Source organism: Mandrillus leucophaeus, unplaced genomic scaffold (assembly GCF_000951045.1).
Source record: "Mandrillus leucophaeus isolate KB7577 unplaced genomic scaffold, Mleu.le_1.0 Scaffold219, whole genome shotgun sequence".
NCBI lineage: Eukaryota > Metazoa > Chordata > Mammalia > Primates > Cercopithecidae > Mandrillus > Mandrillus leucophaeus.
The window spans coordinates 1,746,730-1,761,762 of NW_012102243.1; positions in this window are offsets into that span (position 1 = coordinate 1,746,730).

Consider the following 15,033-nt stretch of genomic DNA (forward strand, 5'->3'; position numbering starts at 1 on the left):
AGATGCTACCCATGCAGTGCAGCCTTTGAGATCGTTTACCCACACCTGCGGCGTTTTGCACTTTCTGTCCACACCCCTCACAGGCAGTGTGGCTGGCCCTGCGCTGTGGGTTGACATGGAGCTGGCGTCCTGTGCTGGTTACCCGGGGTCTGAGCTGAGACTGGCTTTCGTCTGGTCCTGCTCATGAAGGTGGGGCTCTGCCATTTGTTGCTTAGCTGCTTTCCAGGGGAGTTGGAGGCTCAGGTTGCTGTAAGGAACCAGAAGCCACCCTTCAAAGTGACGTCATATCTTCACAGCTGGAGGTGGAAGCGGTGGCCACTAGGCTGCTGGCGTTGTCCTCTGTCGTGATCTTTTACCTCTCACCTCTCAGCGCCTTGCACCCTCTACTTGTCTGCTGTCATTTGGTGGCATTAACCATATTTCAAAGTGCAACATTTGGGACCGTGTGTGTCAAATCTTGATAGGAATGAGTTGGGTGCCGGCTGTGCTGTGCCAGGAGCAGCCATGGCCACCCTCCCTGCTGTCCTGGGGCTGGCGATGGGAAAGTGGCTGTGGCTTTTCCGCCTGCTCTCGGGCCGGTGCGACGGGGGTCAGGCCGCAGCAGCGGAGCTGACTGTCATGTCTGGCGGGGAGCCCACTGGTCTGTTCTTCCTTTTTCCCACCCCGGCTCGGGCTGCCTGACCCTCGTCCCCTCTTCACAGGTCATGCTCATTACTGGGCCCTCCCCTCCCCAGTCAGATCAATTCCTGACTGATCTGCCTGACCCTGGCCAGCTCACACCAGAGTCCCAGCCCAAACCCGGCTCAGAGCGTCACCTGAGGGGCAGGTGGGTGGGTGGTGTCCTCCGTGATGGGCAGCTGACCGGGCTCTGGGCCGCCTGGGCTCCCCAGATGTCTCCCTTCCCCTCTTATCCCCAGGAGGACATCAGGTGGACATGGCGGGTGGGGTCAAATGCACAGCTGTGAAGTGCACACCTTCATCTCGCAGGCGAGGCTGGTGGGGGCCACATGCACCGAGGGGCCACACGCAGTGCCTGCTACTCCTGCCTGCCCACCCCCTGGGCCCCCACCTGGCACACAGACATCAGTTCTTCTCACGCCTCCTCAGTCTGAGGTTTAAAACTACACTGCCTGGTTTTTAAATATTTGCAATCCATACAGTGTGATGCATTACCTAATCCTATCGGAAGACACATTCCACTCACACCCTGTGCCTGCACAGTCGGGCCTGGTGGAGCTGGCCTGGTGTGGATGCCACTCGAGGGAAACTAAAAATACAGGTATTCTTTGACCCAGTAACTCCACTGGGAGTCTTCATTCTACAAGGAAACCCCAAGGGAGCAGAAGGAGCAGAAACGTGTGTCCTAGGAGGCTGCCTGGGACTTCGTTCCTGGAGCAAAGTCCTGCGAGAGAGCAGAGGACGGCGGACACGGGCTGGTCACGTGGGTAGGGCACAGGGAGGATCTGGTTAGGAGAAAGAGAAACTCTCAGAAAAACATGCAGATCACGTTGTTATGTTCATAGGACAAGCAAGGAGGAAAATCCTGTCCAAATGTGTATTTGCCTGAAGAGACATACATTCATGTGTGTATGAATGTGGCAAATTCACATGCCACTGTTAACGCAGGTCACTTGGGGCAGGTGAGAGCTGATTGGTGGAGGGAGGGGAAGCCAAGACGGAGGGAGGAGGTTGGTGAAACCTGGAAACAGGAAAGCCTGGGCCTGCAATGAAGTTTGTGTGACACCGTTTTGCTGACTTGTACATCCGCAGCTGTAAAGACATTAAAAAACTCACGTTGCCATTAGACTTTACGTCCTGTCCATGGAGGGTGAACCCAAGGCCTGCGTCTGGCTCCGGTGAGGCTGACTCTGCTTCTCCCTTGGGCGCAGGGGATGCCTGGTCTCCCCCAGCACTGTGCCTCCCAGCTGCTGACAGCGGCCCCAGGAGTTTCCATCCCATTGTGGTTTCTGGCTGGGACCCTGGCCACTCCCAAGCTGAGGAGAAGTCTTCTGACCTGACAGGAGGGAGCCAGGGACGAGGCCTGCGGAGCTGCCCGTGGATGCTCTCAGAGGCCGTGGGGAAGGTGGCGGGATGTGCCCGGGCGATGAGGGTCTTGTCCAGGACGAGGCCTGCGGAGCTGCCCGCAGATGCTCTCAGAGGCTGTGGGGAGGGTGATGGGATGTGCCCGGGCGATGAGGGTCTTGTCCAGGACGAGGCCTGCGGAGCTGCCCGCAGATGCTCTCAGAGGCCGTGGGGAAGGTGGCGGGATGTGCCCGGGCAATGAGGGTCTTGCCCAGGACGAGGCCTGTGGAGCTGCCCGCAGATGCTCTCAGAGGCTGTGGGGAGGGTGATGGGATGTGCCCAGGCGATGAGGGTCTTGCCCAGGATGAGGCCTGCGGAACTGCTTGCGGACGCTCTCAGAGGCCGTGGGGAAGGTGGCGGGATGTGCCCGGGCAATGAAGGTCTTGCCCAAACGTTGGAGACGGAGGGTAGAATCCTGCTGTGGCCCCACCCAGGCCTCCCCAGTGCACTGCTTGCCAAAGAATGGCACCAAGGAACGAGGCTGAGAGACCGAGAATCGGCTTCTGCTACCGGATGCTTAAATGAAAACTTATGAAATAATAAGCTACACAACATAAAACCAAACATCTCCCATTTACTAGTAATTAAATGCTTAAACATTTAAATTATCCGTATCTTATGTTTATCAAATTGCCAGTAGCCTTAAGGCTATAAAAGCATGAGTTTCTCAAGCTTCCCAGATGTTTCATAGCTTGAGATGGTAAATCTCAAGTTGTCAATTAAACTTCTCTCACAGCGGATTGGCACGACAAGCGGAGACATTCACTCCAGCAAGCAACAAAGCCCGACCACGGCAAGATTTCCGTGATTAAGAAAGTAAATCTCCTTCTTCGAGAATAAAGACATAAATGCCATATTTTTTTGCTGGAGAAGTGATGTGGGAAGATGCCCTCCGGAGATTGTCTGTCAAACATCCTTGAAGAAACATGTCTTGGTGTGCTTGTTGCAGCAAACATTCTCTACATGGAACGCCGGCGGAAGCTCTGCTCTGCTAAACGCCGCACACATCACCCGCTTCCTCGAGCCGCCTGAAGGCGTAGCTTTTAGGAGCAGACCTGGCTCATCCATATCAGCCTGCCCAAGGCTCCCCCAGGAGAGCAGGGTAAGCAGCAGCAGGAGTCCCGAGAAACCCCCCAAGAGGCCGCATTGTCGCCAGCAGCCTGCGAAGGAATCCAAATTCAGAACAGCCGTCAGCTGACATTGCGAAGCAGGGCCACCACCCGCCTGTCTTAGCCAGGGTGGGAGTGAATGAATTCCAATTCAGAACAGCCGTCAGCTGACATGGCGAAGCAGGGCCACCACCAGCCCATCTTAGCCGGGTGGGAAGAGGGGTGGTAGTTTCTGACACCCAGTAAGTGCTATTAACTCCCCTCTTTCCAGTAGGGAAGAAGGAAGCCGTGGAGCGGTTGGCTCGCCCTGGGAAAATGTGTCCTCATTAGCACAGGAAAACAAAACACGCATGTTGAGATTACTTCTCTGGTCTTCTCTCTCTTGCCCAAAGCTTGCGCTGTCTTGTGTAGAATGGAAAAATGAAACCACTGCTGTCACCGGCAGCGTTTCGGTTATGACTGCTGTGTAACAAATCACCCCAGAACCGAGCAGTCGATTTGTGGAGCTTTCTGGTTCAGAAGGTCAGGAACTTGCTGAGGGTGCTGTAGGGGCGGCTTGTCTACTCCAGCATGTTCTGGAGCCTGTGCCAGGAAGACTTGGAACTCAGGACTGCTGGCGGGGTGTCCACACATGGCTTCTCCGGAGAGCACGGCCTCCTCACTGCATGGCGGCCTTGGTGGGGGCAGACTGGCACCTGGCAGCTCATGCATGAGAGTTACCAGGAACACAGAAGCAACATCACCTCACACGACCCAGCCTCAGAAGTCACTGTGTGGCACCTCAGCTCCCCAAATGTGCACACCTTTCTCCTGTGGCTGATACCCGTGTGGACCTACTTGGGGAGGGAGCATCTCATAAATGCAGTCCCAGCCTCCAGTGACTGTGCCACCCACCAGGGGCCCTGTAATCCCAGCCTCCAGCGACTATGCTGCCCACTGAGGGCCCTGCAGCCCCAGCCTCCAGCGGCTGTACCGTCCCCCAGGGGTCCTGCATCCCCAGCCTCCAGCAACTGTGCTGCCCACTGGGGGCCCTGCAATCCCAGCCTGCAGCGACTGTGCCATTCCCCAGGGCCCCTGAAATCCCAGCCTCCAGCGACTGTGCCGCCCACTGGGGGGTCCTGAAATCCCAGCCTCCAGTGACTGTGCTGTCCCCCGAGGTCCTGCTTTCACATGTTCTCCGGCCAACATGGACCTTTTTGTCTCTGGAGCAGGGGTTTTATGAGTGGGAGGCAGCATGGGGTGGACAGGGCTAGAGAGTTCAGATGTCAGGGTCAGCCCTCGAGCTACGCCTGGGACTGTTTTGTAGCCTCTCCGGATGGAGTCAGTGGACTCGTCAGTGGACTCGTCAGTGGACTCGTCAGTGGACTGACGGGTGAAATGGGAAAGGTGACTTCAGAGAGGTTTAGTGAGAGAATGTGTGGAGTCCTCACTGGTGTCTTGTTGAATGTGCACCCATAGCAGTGGCTAATTTCTGGGGACAGTGTATGCCACGAAGCTGTGATTTTGACATGTTCATAGTTCATGTATCTAAAGCGGCTCCCAGGAAGGAGTCACATGCACAGATAGAGGTTTTTCCTGCCCAGGCTCGCAGAGAAGACACACCAAGAACAGGCTGAGAGAGCGTGTTCATACAAGACAGAGCCCAGGGACATGGTCGAAGCTGCTGGCTCTGACTTTGCCGGGGCTTCAGCCAGTCGGAGGAGAGGCGGCTGGATGCGTCCTGGTTGGACATTGGTTCTGTGGACAGCGGAAAGCATGTTTGCAAAGCCTGAGTGATGACGTGGGTTGGAGCCACACAGTGTTGGGTGTAGGGGGTGGGTGAGCCTGTGCCGACCCTGTGTCTGGGTGTCACCCTCGCCTGTCACACCTGTCCCCACTCAAGCCTTCTGAGCAGCTGCCAGCACCTGGGTTAGAGTGGATGTGAGCTGCGGCCCTGGCTGGCTGTGACCTATGGTGTGGACTGGCACCAAAGAGCGGCCCAGATCCCTTGGTTTCTGGCCTTGGAGATGGCCAGGGGCAGCTATAAGGCCGAGAGATGCCCTGAGCTGGGGGCTGTGCTGACCCCACGCCTGGGATGGCGTCTGAGTCTCTTCATAGTGGGGTGGAGGACCCACGAGTGAGGTCTGAGCTCCCTGCCCTGCTGGCCACATGTCCGGTGAGCCGGGACTCCAGGCTGTCGATGGCAGAGGTCGCTGTGGGTGGGGTTGAGGAGGAGGTGGGGAGACAGGAGCACGAGGGTGCAAAGCCAGAGGGCAGGGGTGCAGCCGGGAAGTGCGCAGGCCTCGAGGAGCCCCCGGCTGGTCACAGATGCCCCAGGTGGGCGTACACCACTGAAGTCACAACCAGGAGGACGTTAAACGGGTTCCACACCAAATGTCCTGAGGGCTGGGCCTGGCCACAGGGCCGGGCGCTTTCTGTGCGGGACAGTGTGTTGAGAAGCTTGCCCACGGCCAGAGAGTGCACTGCACCCTGGAGCCCGGTCCCCACCTTTCTGGTGCTTGAGAGCCCAGGGACTCCGCTTTGGCCAGGGACCCCCTGGGCCTGAGAGGCCAGGCCCAACACTGAGGTCACAGGCTGACCTTTTCCGGATCTCCACAGTGAGAAAACCTGGGATCCACCCAGGTGGCTGCTGTTCCTGTGGGGCAGGGACTGGAACCCAACCTGGGAAGGTGGATGAGGGTCAGGGCAGAGTGGCATCATCTTCTCCCTGGAGAAGGGGTACTCCCTCGCCACCCACAGGGGAAGGACTGGGCCTGTGGTCTGGAGGCCTTTTCTACGCATGACTGCTCCATCTCTGTGGGCCTCAAGTTTGAGCCTGTGGCCCTCTGCATCCCTCTCCAGCCCCCCGCAGCCCTCTCCGGCCTCGCTCCATCTCAAAGGGCACGAGATTGGGGGCATTGTGCCCACCAAGTGCTCACACACGTCTCCCTCTAGGCCACATTCCAGGCACCTGGCACCCCAGGAGCCCCTGCACGGTGGCCCAAGCCCCTTTCAGGGCCTGCGTGGAACTCCCCAGGGTCTGTCCTCCCAAGGAGGGAGGGGTCTTGGCGCTGGCATTGTGGAGGCATGTGTGCGTGTGTGTGGTGTGTTTGTGTGTTTGGATGTATGGGTGTATGTGTGTGCATGTGTCTGTATGTGTGCACATGGCCAGGGGCAGCCACGGGGCTGTCATGCAGGGAGATGCACAGGAGTCATTGCAGGTGAGTGGGGCTGGGGAGGAAGGCGGGGGTGGCTGTGGGCAGCACCCCTCAGGCTACCACACCACAGAGCAAAGCTGGGCTTGAGCCTGGCCTTCCTCGTGCTGTGCAGACTGTGTCAGGGCGGAGGGACGGCTGTATTTCATTGTCCCTGAGCTCGATGGCTGTCTCTCGATGTCTACACTGCATTCTAGCCCAGGACCCACGGAGCTCAAGGCTGGCCAGCCTGCCCAGCTCCTGTTCAACTCACGGAAGCCTGACCTGTGTCTTGTGCCACGGGAGGCGAAGGCAGAGGGGCGGGGGAGGCAGGGCTGTGGGACTGCCTGCCGGGCAGGTCAGGACTTCCTCGTGTTTCCTGAGATGGCGTCTGTGGCCTCATGCTTATCGGTGGCCGGCAGTCGGACTGGGCTGCAATTCCATATCCTCTTCTTCTCCAGTTAGTCCTGAGAGCTGTCTGCATACCACAGGCGCTGCCCCTGCACCCGGAGGGCACCAACAGGGCCTCTGCAGCGTGAGGCATTTCCCACGCCCCACGGTGTGGGGTTTGCCATGAGGCCCTGGGGAAGGGGCTTCATCTCTGGGCTCCGCTGTTTCGCAGTGAAGGCCAGGCCTCTTTGCTTGCCTGGGACAGCCCCACACCCCTGTGGGCATCTGGAGCGTGTATGTGTGCTTATGTGTGTGTTGTGTGTGTGTATGTCTGTATGTGTGTTTGTGCATGTGTTTGCGTGTGTGTGGTATGTGTGTTGTGTGGTGTGGGTGTGTGTGTTGTCTGTATTTGTGTTTGTGTGCATGTGTGTGCATGTGTATGTGGTGAGTATGTCTGCATGTATGTATGCATGTGCATGTGTGTGTCTGTATGTATGGTATGTGTGTATGTGTGTGTGCACGTGTGTGCATATGTGTGTGGTGTGTATGTCTGCATGTGTGTGTGTATGTGTGTGCCTGTGTGTCTGTATGTGTGGTATGTGTGCATGTGTGCACGTGTGCGCTGTGTGTTGATGGTTTGTGTGTTTGTATGTGTGTGTATGTGTGTGTGTTTTCCTGTTGCAGGAGTGATGGAAGCCCTTGTTGCTCCCTGGTGTCCTGGGCACAGCCCCTGCTTGTGGCTGATTCGCCCAAGAGAAGGTTGATGGGACCTGACTCCCCACTCCCCAGCTGGCTCCAAGGGGATCAGGGAGCCTGAGCCACGGCACAGGATGATTTAGGTCCCCCGCCTGCTGCAGGATGTCCTCGTGCTCACAGGCGACAGCAGGCTTGAGGCCGGAAGAGCCAAGCCATGGAGGAAGCTGTGTCTGAACATGAGTGGCCAGGAGTGTGTGAGCTCCGGGAAGGAAGCAGGCATGTGAAGTTTGAGTGTTATGAGTTCAGACGCCAGTGTTCTGTCCTCCAACAAAGGAACCATGGTTTACAAATGTGGCCTTCTTACTGATGTGCTTTGCCCAAGCTCATGAATCCCGCGTGTCAGAGAAAAGGCCGCAGAGGAGCGTGCCATTTCAGACGTGCACGTGAGTGTTAAGTCTGTCCGCTTAGCTTGTGTGCCGCGCCGCTGGGCTTGCTGTAACCTTCCCCTCCATCGCCGTGGCACGAGCTTCCCGGCCAGCTTTGATGTGCAGGGACAGCAACTGGGGGGATTTGGGGGCAGAGGGGCTGCACCAGGGCAGGCACTGGCAGACCACAGGGCTGCTTACATTGCCTTGGGAGGCCAGTTTTCAGTGAAAGGGCAAGAGAAACCATCACTGGCTATGTGCTTATCCTGTTATCTGTGTATTGTCTTTGCAAAGTATCTGTTTAATTGTTTTGCCATTAAAGAGACCTGTACCAGGCGCAGGGGCGCACACCTGTAATCTCAACACTTTGGGAGGCCGAGGCAAGAGGATTGCTTGAGCCCAGGAGCTTGAGACCAGCCTGGATGACAAAGTGAGGCTCTGTCTCTGTTTATAATGGAAAAAAATATAAAAAGAATACCTGGATTGTTAGATTTCTCATGATTGAGGTAGAGAGTTATTTATATATTCTGGATACAAGTTATTTATCAGATGTGATTTGAAAATATTTTTGCCTCATCTGACTTGTCTTTTTGTTCTCTTAACAGTATCTTTCAAAGAGTAGATATTTCTAACTTTGACAAAGTCCAGTTTATCCATTTCACAGGGATTATGCTTTTGGTGTCTCATTCAATGGCTTTTTGCCTAACCTCAAAAGTTATATTTTTTTCTCTCTTCTAAGAGTATTATAGATTTTCAAATGATGCTTAAGCCCATGATCTATTTTGAGTTAACTTTTGTATAAGGTGTAAGATATAGGTTGAAGTTCATTTTTGTGTGTATAAATGTTCAAATTTTCCAGAAATATTTGCTGAAACACAATTCTTTCCCCATTGAATTGTCTTTGTACTTCTGTTAAAATCGATTGACCATGTCTGTGTAGGTCTATTTCTTGACTCTATTCTGATCCATTGATCTATATGTCTACCCTGTCATCAATATTACATGATCTTAATCATTGCATGTTTAAAGTAAGTAAAAATATGGCAATGTGAGCTTTGTTCTTTTTCAAAAATATATACATTTTAGAAGCAGCATCTGCATGTCTATAAGAAATCCTGTTGAGTTCATTTGGAATTGTATTAAATTTATAGATCATTTTGGGAAGAATTGATATCTTAACTAAATTAACAACATACCTGTCCGTGAACATGGTATGTTGTTCCATTTATATAGGTTTTCTTTTATTTTTGTTTTTCGGAGACAAAGTCTCATTTTGTTGCCTGACTGGAGTGCAGTGGCATGAACACGGCTCACTGCAGCCTCGACTTCCTGGACTCCAGTGATCCCCTTGCCTCAGGCCCGCAAGTAGCTGGGACTACAAGCATGTGCCACCACACTTGGCTAATTTTTGTATTTTTTGTAGAGAAGGGTTTTGCCATGTTGCCCAAGCTGGTCTCAAACTCCTGAGTTGAAGCAATCTGCCTGCCTTAGCCTCTCAAAGTGCTGGAATTATAGGCATAAGCCACCAGGCCCAGCTGAATTTCCATCCTTTTAAATTTGTGATGGCTGTTTTATGATCCAGAATTTAGTTTACCTTGGCAAATGTTTTATGTACACTTCAAAAGAATTTGTATTTTGCTGTTTCTGGATAATATGTTCTATAAATGCCAGTTTAGTCAAGTTGGTTGGTGATGGTGTTCACATTTTCTGTATCTTTGCTGTTTTTCTCTTTACTTGTTTTATTGATCACTGAGAGAGAAGTTTTGAAATCTCAAAATATAATTTTGGATTTGTCTATCTTTCCTTTCAGTTCAATAAGTTTTTGCTTCATGAATTTTACAGCTCTGTTCTTAGGTATCTATACATTTAGAATTGCTATGTCTTCTCAGTGAATTGAGCTTTTTATGATCGTGTGATATGTCTTGTTGTGTCTGGTAATTTTCCTTGTTCTGAATTCTATTTTGCATGATATTAATATAACTATTCCAGCTTTCATTTGACTAGTGTTTTAATCATATTTTAAAAGTCCTTTTCTTTTAACCTGTGAGTATCATTATATTAAAGTGGGCTTTTAGACAGCATGTAGTTGGCTGTAAGTGAAGATTCTGAAGAATGAAAAGTCAAATACTGTATGTTCACACTTGTAACTGGGAGCTAAGCTATGAGGACATAAAAACATACAGAGTGATATAATGGACTTTGGAGGCTGGGGGACCAGGTTGGGAGGGGGGTGAGGAGGAAAAGATTACCTATTGGGTACAGCGTACACTGCTCAGCTGACAGGTGCACTAAAATCTCAGAATTCGCCACTATAGAATTCATCCATGTAACCAAAAAGTACTTGTACCCCAAAAGCTAATCAAAAATCAGTTTGACAATATCGGTCCTTTAATTGGTATTTGTGACCATTCTATTTTAATATAATTATTGATGTCATTGGATTTACCTCTACTATTGTATTTTTTGTGCTACTTATTTCCTTTGCCTTTGTTTTCTGTTTCCATTTTCCTGCCTTATTTTGAGTTATTTGAATATTTATTTTGCATAGCATTTTAATGTACTTATTTACTTTTAATTATATCTACCTGTGTAAGTTTTTAAGTGGTTGGCCTAGGGTTAACTACACACACATATACACATGCGTATATACACACACATATATGTGTATATGTACACACACACACTTATCTTTTCAAAGTTTACTGAAAATTAATATTTTACCACATTAAGTGACATGTACATGTAGAAACCTTATAGCCATATAAGGCCCTTTACTCTTCCCTTTGTGTTTCGTAGTTACCTTATATATTACAGTTACATTTCCACAGAGCAAGGTTTTAATCATGTATATTTCTTTTAATCACACATATTTTAAAGTATGTAAGAGGAGGAAACAGCCTGAACACGTAATTCCTGAAGCTTCACTTCCTTCTGGGATTATTTGCCTTCTCTCTGAAGAACTTCCTTTAGCATTTCTTTTAGAGCAGATCTTCTGGTGACGAATTCTCTTTGCTTCTCTTAAAATGTCCCTGTTTTATTTTAGTCTCTGAAGGATACTTTCTCTGGAGGTAGAACCCTAGGTTGACAGTTCTTTCCTTTCAGCACTTTAAGTTGTTGCATCTCTGTCTTCTGGCCCCACAGTTTCTGGTGAGAAATCTGCTGTTATTCAGTTTGTTAGCGCCCTTTGCATAATATGTTTTTACTCTGACTACTTAAAATCCTTTTTGCTGTATTTTTGGTTTTCAGTAATTTTATTATGATGTGCCTGGGTGTGGTTTTCTTTGAGTTTATTTTATCTGGGATTTACTGAGATTCTTGAATCTCTAACTTTTTTTTTCTTTTGCCCAGTTTGGGAAGTTTTAATTTATTACTTTATCATGTGTGTGTGTGTGTGTATATATATACACACATATATGTACCATTTTTTTCTCATTCTTTTTTATTTTTATTCTTTTTGAGACAGATCCTCACTCCATTACCCAGGCTGGAGTGTAGTGGCATGACTACAGCTTACTGCAACCTTGACATTCCAGGCTCAAGTGATCCTCTCACCCCAGCCTCCCAAGTAGCTGGGACTACAGGTGTGCACCACCACAGCTGGCTAATTGTTTCAAAAAATGTTTTTGTAGAGATGGGGTCACTCTCTGTTGCCCAGGCTGCTCTCTAGCTCCTAGGCTCAAGGATTCTCCAGCCTCAGCCTCCCAAAGTGTTGAGGTTACAAGCACCAGCCATCGTGCCTGGCCTAGTCCTTCATTCTGAGATTTTAACAATATTAGACTTTTTGTTGTTTTTCAGAGGCCATGAAAGTTTTTTTTTCTTTTAATCAGATTGGATAATTTCTACAGATTTGTCTTCAAGTTTACCAATAATTTCCTGTGTCATCTCCGTTCTGCTATAGTGACGTCTAGTGAATTCTTTATTTCGATTATTTATATTTTTAAGTTCTAAAATTTTCATTTGGTTCTTCAATGTAGCTTCTAGTTTTCTGTTGACAATTTCTATCTTGCCATTCATTTTATAAGCGTTTAGCCTTACTTCGTGGAAGATGAATATCTTAGCTGTTTTAAAGTCTTTGACAATTGTAACATCTATGTCATCTTGAGAGTGCTATCTTTTGATGGCTTTTCTGTTTTCAAATTGCTAACATTTTAGTTTTTCTGTATTGTGAATCATTTTGTATTGTATTTCAGAAACTTGGATATGATACTAAGGCACCCTTGATGCCCTCTGGCCGCCAGGTTCTGGGCTGAGGCTGTGAAGACATGGCTTTGACCTGGAGGCTGTGGAGTTTCCTGTGGGGAATTTCACTAATGTCCTAGTCTTGGTCCTGGCTCCAGAACCTTGTATCAGAATCACTTGTGGGGGCGTTGGCACACAGAGGGCTGTCCCTGGGGTTGTAGCAGAGTAAGTTATATCAGGGTCACCCATAGGGGTGTGGGTACACAGAGGGCTGCCCCCGGGACTCCAGCACAGTGAGCTGGATCAGGGTCACCTGTGGGGGTATTTGCACACAGAGGGCTTTCCTGGGGCAGCAGCACACTGCGCTGGCATGTAGCCAGACAACTGGCCTTTTAAATGTTCCGTGGATAACTGTCCAGTCTGTGGGGTGGGTGCTCTGGGGCCCAGAGTCAGCCTGCGCCCTCCCTGTCACCGAGCAGGGCGCTCCTCAACCTCCCTGGTCGTGCCCATGCTCTGTGGCCCTACATACCCTCCTGGTGGTCTCTGAGGCAGGGGGGCACTCCCCAGACCCTCACCCTGAGCCTTCCTGGGCCTACAGCTCCCTAATTTTGGTAGGGACTCAGCGAACATGTGGATGGGAAGTTCTCTTCAGTTGTGGGATGAGCCAGCACTTCTGGCTGAAGAAAAGTAAGTGGCATTGGCATCTATGACAAACCCACAGTCAGTATCCTACTGAAAGGGGAGAAGGTGGAAGCACTCCCCCTGCGAACAGGAGCAAGACAAGGATGCTCACTGTCACCACTGTTATTCAACATAGTTCTGGAAGTCCTAGCCAGAGCAAGAAAGCAAGAGAAAGATTATTGGAAAAGAGGAAGTCAAAATATCACTTTTTGCTGACAATATGATCATATACCTAAAAAATCCTAAAGATTCCTCCAAAAGGCTCTTGAATTTGATAAATGAATTCAGTAAAGTCTCAGGTTACAAAACCAGTGTACACAAATCAGTAGCACCAACAACACCAAGCTGAGAATCAAATCAAGAACTCAATCCCTTTACAATAGCTGCAAAACCAAAACGAAACAAAAAACCAAAAACAAAAAAAACTCCCACAACAAACCAAAAACCTAGGTATATACCTAACCAAGGAGGTGAAAGATCTCCACAAGCAGAACTACAAAACACTGCTGAAAGAAATCGTAGATGACACAAACGAATAAAAATGCATCCCATGCTCATGGATTGGAAGAATTAATATAGTGAAAATGACCATACTGCCCAGAGCAATCCACAGATTCAATGCAATTCCTATCACAATACCATCATCATTTTTCACAGAATTAGAAAAAAATCCTAAAATTCATATGGAACCAAAAAAGAGCCCTAATAGCCAAAGCCATCCTAAGCAAAAAGAACAAATCTGGAGGCATCAGATTAGCAGACTTCAAATTATACTACAAGGCTATAGTAACCAAAACAGCATGGTACTGATATAAAAGTAGGCACATAGACCAATGGAATAGAATAGAGAACCCAGAAATAAAGCCAAATAGGTACGGCAAACTGATCTTTGACAAAGCAAACAGAAAGATAAATTGGGGGAAAAATACCCTATTCAATAAATGGTACTGGGGAAATTGGATAGCTGTATGTGAAAGAATGAAAGTGGATCCCTATCTTTCACCTATACAAAAATCAGCTCAAGATGGACCAAAGACTTAAAAATAAGACCTGAAACTATAAAAATTCTAGAAGATAACAGTGGAAAAACTCTTCTAGACATTGGCCTAGGCAAATAATTCATGACTAAGACCTCAAAAGCAAATGCAACAAAAATAAAGATAAATAGATGGGACCTAATTAAACTAAAAAGCTTCTGCACAGCGAAATAAATAATCAGCAGAACTGACAACCCACAGAGTGGGAGAAATATTTGCAAACTACACACCTGACAAAGGATGAACATCCAGAATTTACAAGGAACTCAGACAAATCACCAAGAAAAACACCAAATCATTCCATTAAAAAGTGGGTAAAGGTCATGAATAGACATTTCTCAAAAGAAGATACACAAATGGCCAACTAACGCATGGAAAAATGGTCAACATCACTAATCATCAGGGAAATACAAATTAAAACCACAGTGAGATTCCACCTCACTCCTGCAAGAATGGACATTTTAGAAAGTCAAAAAAGCAGTAGATGTTGGCGTGGATGCAGGAAAACAGGGATGTTTACACACTGCTGGTGGGAACGTAAATTAGGACAACCTCTATGGACAACAGTATGGAGATTCTTTAAAGAGCTAAAAGCAGATCTACCATTTGATCCAGCAATTCTGCTACTGAGTATCTACCCAAAGGAAAAGAAGTCATTGTATGAAAAAGACACTTGCACACATATGTTTATAGCAGCGCAATTCACAATTGCAAAGACGGGGAACTAACCTAAGTGCCCGTCGACCACTAAGTGGAAAAAGAAAATGTGGTGTCTGTACACCATAGAATCCTACTGAGCTGTTAAAAGGAATGAAACCATGTCTTCTGCAGCAACTTGGATGCAGCTGGAGGCCATTACTCGAAGTGAAGTAACACAGGAGTGGAGAACTAAAAACTGTATGTTCTCACTTATAAGTGGGAGCTAAGCTATGAATCTGGCATACAGACTGATATAATGGACTTTAGAGACTCGGAAGTGGGAGGCTGGGAAGGTGGGTAAGGATAAAAAAACTACACATTAGCTACAATGGACACCACTCGGGTGATGGGTGCACTAAAGTGTCGTAACTCACCACTATGTAACTCATCCATGTAACCAAGACCCATTTGTATCCCAAAAGCGATTGAATTAAAAAAAAAAAAAGAAAATTGGCTGGATGCAGTGGCCTATGCCTGTAATTCCAGCATTTTGGGAGGCTGAAGTGGGCGAATTACCTGAGGTCAGGAGTTTGAGACCAGCCTGGCCAACATGGCGAAACCC